The following is an 8,588-nucleotide window of genomic DNA, read 5'->3' on the forward strand; positions in this document are numbered from 1 at the left end:
TACCAATCACAATGGCACATATGCGAACTATTAGAAAAGGTTTCCCTCGCAAGTGTTTTTCATTGTCATTTCATTTATTGTACCCTCAGGGCTTTACAGCATTGCAGAGGGGAGCAGGCACTGAAGAACAGTGTACAAGATACAAAAACATATGAATAAGGCACAGCAACATTTTCAAACAAGAGGCAAGTAACATCAACATGCAACTGTTCACAGTATCAAAAAAGCAAGTAACAAAAGTCAGCCTGTTACACTGTAAATAAAAGCAAGTCATAGGGTAGCTACACTTCGCCGACCACCTAGTTTTTTTTGATGGGCCACGCGTTTACAGTGCCAGATGGACGACACTCTGGCGCACAGTTCGGGCATATCTGTTCGGTATCATGGCGTTCAAGTTTTCACATTTCCTGCATCTGGATAAGTGCTTAGGTATCCGCGCAATTTTTTAATACTATCGTTTCTTCTTTTTCACTATCACCAACCGGTTTTCTGTGATCACCCTGATGTCATCGGAACTGACTTTGGTGTGTCAGGAAGTTTTGGTCAGTTCAGAGCATCGATTAGTGTATACGGCCCCTACTAATAACAGCAACATCCCGGGAAACTTTTAAAAGTCTACACCGCACGGCACACAGCCTTGAAATCGGCGGCACAAATAAGCACGACTTTTTATATATTACATCTATCATAGCAGTTTACGAACATCCTGTGTCGAGCAAAAAAAACAACACACGAGAAAGGAGACACGGCCAGGCGCTACACTTCCAACTCTTAATTACCAAAGACTAGCATCGTAAATTTAAAGAGTTGGAGGGGTAAAGCCTGTCTGTGTCTTCGCTTTCCTATGTTCTTTTTTTTTGCGCTGCTCATTATGTTCTTAGACCGCAACCAACATGCCCAGTATTAAGCTCTCCTATCATAGCAGTTGTTCACGTGTATGTTAAAGAGGAAAGGGTTACAGTACCACATGCTGAAGCTACCTCAAAGAGGGGCCTCCTGGCGCCATGGTTGTCTTTGAGTTCTTGAGAGTGAAACCGCAGTTACTTGAAGACGTGTTGCTTAGTTAAGTTATTTTCCTCCGCACATGCGGGTAACACAGGCTGACCGCTGTCACAATAGCTACCGAGGCGCTACAGCACGGGGGATCGAATTGATTAGGAACCAGTTGGTGGTGCCGTACTCACTCTACTACGATACCGAAAACACTAGGTATGACTGTTGTAGTAGGGCGCTAGAAGTTCCTAACACTCTGACCATTGCTCAAAAATAAGGAGCTCTGGGCTTCCCCCACGGTGTTAGCTGACAAGAATTATAAGTGCAGTAATCCCTCGTTATAACGAACTCTCTTAACTCGAAATATCACTTTATTGCAAAGTTGTGGTCCCAAACCGAACGTGTGCATTAGGCCGCATTACTCGAAGCGCGGGAACAGCTTCACTCGCTTAGAGCGAAGTGGCGAGCGGAGGCGTTGCCGAGCGGCGGCGACGCAGCGACGAGCCAGTCTGTCAACATGGCGAGTCAGCTCAATCTTGTGTTTCTCCGGAGATTTTCTCGAGCTGGTCATGCTCGATTCGCGCCATCCTACTGTAGAAAAGCGGTCCAAATGCGTGGTAGGGTCATTGAATTTTGTTCAGGGACATTGGTCAATGCAGTGGACGCGACGGTGCACGAACACCGACACTCCAACCGTATGATTAGAAGTGTCGTCGACAACGGGGCGCCGAAAAACTCTTGTTTTGCAAACACACCACGGATGCACACCTCAGAAAAAAATTGCTTAGTGATCATGCTAACCAATAATGCCAAACAGGTCAGTTTTCATGATCCCAGTGTCTAGTCCCGTCCGATTGCACTCTAGCTGACCGCTGCCGGCATGGCAACGGTGCCGTCCGACGACATTCGAATATTTAATACTAAGCTAGCTCCGGCCGAAGCGTCTGTCGTTGTAGTGTAGAGGATCCGTCTTAACTTCTTGATTTCAAGGACGGTGGTTCGAGACTGGCTTTTGCCACAATTTTTTTCATCTTTATCTTCGACAATAATTTTCATGGCTTATGTTAGTTTGGGTGTTTTAAAATGCTTTCTTTCAGTGCGTTAGGTCATGTTATGCTATGTTTAGGTATGGTTGGCTAGCTTTGCTATATGTATAGCGATGTAGTGACAGCCACGGCAATTTTCTTATAAAACGCCAGTGGACGTCGATATAGTGGAGTGCTTATAATACCGACGGACGGCACTCTAGACACGGCCTTTCGTGATTGCGCTGTGTACCCACAATCAGCGGTTAATAATTTTTTCCCCTCAACAAACGCAACCTCAGACTCGAGCCACGGCATTTCTGGCGCTTTTTAGTACGAAACTTTAGTAGCGTTCCGCGACGTCCCCCCCCCCTCCCCCCCACCAACCCCCAACCTCATATAAAAGTGGCCTTCCCCTCCTATTTGCCACTCCTGTCGGCGTATCACTGCTCTCGCTCGCCTTCATGTCAACTCCTCGCACCCTTGCTGATAGTTTCGTCGTCGGTGCTTCTCCAAAGCTTCTCCTGCGCCGCACGCTGCGTTCTGTCACTTGGGCGCCGACGGCATGTGCCTGTGGACGCCGGGTACCTACGCTTGCTGCTGCGACGGTCGTGCGTGTGCCCCGGCTTCTCCGAGCCAGATGGAGAAACTTTGGCCGCAGGAAGTTTCCCGTGGGAACGCGCGGCAGCATCGGAAAGAACCCGTGGTTTCTTTTTGCCTCGGGCCGAGACAGGCTTCCCTCCGCTTGACACGTCCTTGGTGGGTGCGCGGACAGCCGCGTCGTCCACCGCCGCTTGAAGCCGGCCCTTCTCCCCCTTCTCCCCGCCGCCGCTCGGACGTAGGAGGAGATAAAGCAGAGCAAACGGAGAGAAACAGGGTTGGACTTTGGGCGACCGTCTGGCATTTCGGATGCAGCCATAGGAGCAATCCGAAAGCGCGTCCCTCCCAGCAGCCCTCACGCTGCCAGCGTTTCCTGCCCCGGTCAACACCTGGAGCCCACCGAGCTACCGGTCCTGCCCGGCCTCCCCTTCCTGACCGCGGCCTACAGCTCGAGCCCGCCGAACTACCGGTCCGGTACTGCCTCCCGTTTCTGCCCTCAGATTCACCGCGCAGACCTGTCGAGCCACCGGCCCCACACTGCCTCCATCTCCTGGCCCCGAGACGCGCATGGCCCGTCGGCGTCCCGCCAACGTTCGACCACCCCTGCAACCCGAACGACTCCGCCCAACCTGGTGAGGAAGCCGGCACCACTGAGGCACACTATTAAACTAATTATTAATGGTTTTCGCCTGTCTCGGTGTGTCTCATTTCCTCCAAGCTTTGCGTGCCCAGGACCCACCTTAATATAAGTTTGGGACTAACCAATTACGGGCGTCACACTGCGACATAAAGTTGAATACATAAGCGGTGACCACACCCTTCCGCAATTGCTGGTCAAATTGGAGCAGAGGTTTCTCAATGTCTTTTTTATTGCATTTTTGCACCTGAATAAAGTTTTGCTTCACTGAACACCTGGTGTTTTGATTGCTCGCTGTTGCGGCGCAATTAAACCTCTAGTATTCCATCTTTTAACGAGTGGCCGCTGATATCGAAATACTGGTTATAACAAATGATTTCGCTATCCCGCTGACTTCGTTAAAAAGATGAATTACTTAGTTGATTGTTTGGTTTGTCCCAGCCGAGCGGACTCAGCAGATGAAATTGGATATCGCCTATCCGTCTTGTTAGTTATAGGTCGTGCGAAGTCCGTACCTTATTGATTGATTGATTGTGGGGTTTAACGCGCCGACGCAACGCAGGCGATGAGGCGAGCCGTAGTGGAGGGCTCCGGATTAATTTTGACCACCTGGGGATCTTTAACGTGCGCAGAAATATCGTACACACGGGCGTTTTTGCTTTTCGCCTCCATCAGAAAAGCGGCCGCCGCGGCCGGGAATCGAACCCGCGACCTCGTGCTCAGCAGAAGTCCGTACCTGATCTAACAATGCTAGATACCACAACTGAACCGGCAGAATAATGCGGGCCCGAAAATTTTACCTCATAAAACAGGAGCTCAACCGATTTAAATTTCACTACGCAGTCAACTTTTACGCGTGGCTGAGTTCGACCGCCAGATAAACCCTGCCCTGAATCACAGCACCGGCTGCCGTTATACCGAACTGCGATCCCCAATACATGCGGCATAATTGCTCTCTTTTTGTTTCTTTCAGCGACCCAAATATAACAACGCATGCCATTCAACCTGGAAGACACTGGGACTGCGTATACATGCGTCAGAAACAAACGTAACATCACTTTTCGAAACATGTGTTGTAATTCAACCGCACTCGGTCTCACTGTTTTTGTGGGCGGGAGTAAAAAGGTGCGGCTTTGGAAATGTTTATGATCAAAAACTGCTCTGCGGGACAGAGGAAAAATAGCCTAAGAGCATCCTACAGATGCTCACCTGTTTAGTGCTGTACCTGTAAATAGGTGTAAATTAGGGTAAACATGCCAATAAGAGAGAAATAAGGGTTGGCAGCCAACAAAGCCTCGGAAAGCAAAGGGAGATGAAGTTGGAAAGACAGAAAGCAAGTGGCGAAAAAATGCCCGCCGGGTGGGATCAGAACGCACAACCTCCGGAATAGACGTCTGGTGCGATAGCCACTACGCTACCCACAGGGCTGTTTCCTCCACTTTCTCGGGTATTTTCTTTAAGGTATTTTTGTTTCCTGCGCTTGGGAGTGGCATCCAGCGCCACTCGGTCTACTAGGGGTGAAGGGGACCTTCTTTTAACCCCCGCGCCATGAATCGAGTGTGTATACGACATGTCAAGAGTGGTCGACAGGCATTGAACCCTCTTAAGATACCTATAGCACCAAGACTGTCGGAGTAGAGGCCCTTTATTTATATAGATATAGCGAATCAGAAATGGGAAATCAGTGGCTCAGTGAATTAAGACAGAATAAGGATTGGCCCACTCTGCGGGCATTTTTTCACCACTTTCTGACTCAAAAAAGTCTTCATCTCTTCCTATGACCTAACACATTCCCCACTTTGCTTTCCGAGGTTTTCTTGACTACTGCCAATCCTTATATATATATATATATATATATATATATATATATATATATAAATATATATATATATATATTTTAACGTGGCAGTAGATGACACGAACCATGAGGCGATGAAGCGATGTATTTACCCCACTATTTACATAATGCCAAAACGGAGCCCGGCCTGGCAGCGCGGCGCACACAGCTCTTCTTCGTCGTCACCATCCTTGGTGGTGGGCCATGGCGCCACGGGGATTGTCCGCCACGTCCCGTGACATCACCCCGCCGGTCGAAGACGACCGTCCCGGTCGACGCCGACGCCCGTTGACGTATGAATGCCGATGAGTGTGCGATGAAAACTGCAGACGAATCGCTTGCCGCCACGAATGACGATGATGGTGTTGATGGATGCCTGGCCCAGCAACAGCAATGGCTTCAGCCGCGACGAAGCGCCAAAGGTCCTAAGGCCACGTCGGACGGAAGGGCGGGGGAATCCATCTTCGGCTTGTATGGTCACGGCTCATCTCGGCTTGTCGTCACTTGGGTCTTTCGGGCTGGGGACACGGGGCGGGGGACATCTTCGTGTGGTGGTCTCTGCTGGGCTGGGGCTGCCCGGCGCGGCTTCGATATCCCTGGCGGCAACGTCCATACCGATGCGATGCGATGCTGGGACCAGGATGGGGATGACGAACCCGCACGCTCCACCAAATTTAACGTGGCAGTAGATGACACGAACCATGAGGCGATGAAGCGATGTATTTACGCCACTATTTACATAATGCCAAAACGGAGCCCGGCCTGGCAGCGCGGCGCACACAGCTCTTCTTCGTCGTCACCATCCTTGGTGGTGGGCCATGGCGCCACGGGGATTGTCCGCCACGTCCCGTGACATCGGGGTATTGTAGTAAGCATGTTGCGCCCATGAGAACTGTGATGAGCATCAGCCACAACGGGCAAATCCCCCTACGTGGACATGCTGCGCCGGATGCCGCTCGAGGAAGAGGACGCGCTCGTTCACCGTCTGTCTTGCGTAAAGCTGGTCGTTTCGGCTCACCCCGTCTGCGTCGACGCCTCGTTCGTGAATAAACGAGCCCAGCCTTCTACCGGAACGCCGACTATCTCCTTTACAATATATATATATATATATATATATATATATATATATATATATATATATATATATATATATATATACTTTGATTACGAGAAGGGCTGTCTTAGGTTGCCGTTGCAAATAGTAAAAAATGGGTATAGCTTCTAACAAAACTGCTTATTGGTCGACGTATCGGTCGGATGCCGACCTTTATCAAGACCTTGATAAAGGTCGGCATCCTACCGTAACGTCGACCAATAAACAGTTTTGTTAGAAGCGATACCCGTTTTTTACTATATATATATATATATATATATATATATATATATATATATATATATATATATATATATATATACAGAAAGATAGGTCAGCAGTCTACAACGCCAAAGGAGGCATAGGGGTGTGGTTAGGCTCTTTTCTTTTTAACTACTGTTAATTAAGTAAACATTCTTTTTTTTTAAATATACAGAATAAAGAAAGAAAGAAACACACGCGCCCAGAGTGGGGACCGAACCCACGCCTTTCGATTACATGTCGAATGCCTTACCAATTCGGCTATCTGGGCGACTGTGTTCTCCTTCACTTTCTGGGCTATTTATATTTATTATAAGTGTATCTGACGCTTGAGGGTGGTAGCCAGCGCCACTCTGACTACACGGAGAGAAGGGGACCTTGTTTGCAACCCCCGGGGCGTGACTCGAACGTCTACAGCCTGTCATGAGCGGGTTACTGGCGGGAAGCCCTCTTATGCTACCTAGGCATCAACGCTGCCAGAACCGAGACCCTCGCTAGGCTTTCGCAGAATAATATAGTAAGGAAATGAGGGGCTCGTTGAGGAAATACAGAAAGATAGGTCAGCAGTCTACAACGCCAAAGGAGGCATAGGGGTGTGGTTAGGCTCTTTTCTTTTTAACTACTGTTAATTAGGTAAACATTCTTGTAATCCAAATCCAATCCAAGCCAAGCCAAGCCAAGCCAAGCCAAGCCAATCCAATTCCAATCCAATCGAATCCAATCCAATGCCCTTCGCGAGAGAGTGTTATAGCGCCGAAATCGCGCCACCACATGAACGCGAACCGAACGCGGCGAGAGAGGGTGTTGCGAGCGGAGAGAAGGCGAGGAGGACGCGGGGGAGAGGGCGCACCTGTAGCCGACGGTTGAATGAGTCAAGGATATAAGGCGCGTGCGTAACATTCCATTCTGTGTCGGCTCCGTGGAGCAGTCGGTGAAGTGCCGTGTACATTGCGTTCCGCCCGCCGAGTCGTGGGATCGAAACCTGGCGCCGGAAGGTATTATTTCTTTATATAGTGTAGGGTGCGGACTACGTAGTTATGCGGACTACGGACGCCAACGCGATTGACATCGTGAGTTACTAAAATGCTCTGCATTTAAAACACGCGCCCAGAGTGGGGACCGAACCCACGCCTTTCGATTACATGTCGAATGCCTTACCAATTCGGCTATCTGGGCGACTGTGTTCTCCTTCAGTTTATGGGCTATTTATATTTATGAGAAGTGTATCTGACGCTTGAGGGTGGTAGCCAGCGCCACTCTGACTACACGGGGAGAAGGGGACCTTCTTTGCAACCCCCGGGGCGTGACTCGAACGTCTACAGCCTGTCATGAGCGGGTTACTGGCGGGAAGCCCTCTTATGCTACCTAGGCATCAAGGCTGCCAGAACCGAGACCCTCGCTAGGCTTTCGCAGAATAATATAGTAAGGAAATGAGGGGCTCGTTGAGGAAATACAGAAAGATAGGTCAGCAGTGTACAACGCCAAAGGAGGCATGGGGGTGTGGTTAGGCTCTTTTCTTTTTAACTACTGTTAATTAAGTAAACATTCTTTTTTTTTAAATATACAGAATAAAGAAAGAAAGAAAAACACGCGCCCAGAGTGGGGACCGAACCCACGCCTTTCGATATATATATATATATATATATATATATATATCAGGGTGCCGAAACACTTCGACCCTCCGTTGTTGATATTGCACAGTCAATTCAGACCTTTTTTTCTTTCACGTACCATCAACTAAGTCCCCGCTCGCGCACTTTCCCCAGACAATTGAACACTATCACACTCTATGTAACAAGGGAAATGAATGAGCACCAATGTAGCAATGGTCTGTTGCTGCTGGGAGCGCGAGCGTAGTTCAAGCTGACCAAACGAAAAATCATTCTCAGCAGCTTGTAGGGGATATAAAACGACTTTGCCCTTCCCTAGCTGCGACTTTATTGGAGCAATCGACTGCAGGAGTGATCCACTGCGCAACAGCGAAAGCCCACACCCGATGTGTGCAAACGTTCTGCAGTCCGTAGTTTGTTTAAAAGGTCCGACAGCTGAAAATTGTGAATACTTGACAAGTGCGACCGCAGGAGCTGCTCAGTGGCTAATCCGTTTGCTGCGGATGCAGTTTTGACTGTTTCAGATCTGCTT

Source organism: Haemaphysalis longicornis, unplaced genomic scaffold (assembly GCF_048455015.1).
Source record: "Haemaphysalis longicornis isolate Haplotype H1 unplaced genomic scaffold, Haemaphysalis longicornis Haplotype H1 scaffold_5, whole genome shotgun sequence".
NCBI classification, from domain to species: Eukaryota; Metazoa; Arthropoda; class Arachnida; order Ixodida; family Ixodidae; genus Haemaphysalis; species Haemaphysalis longicornis.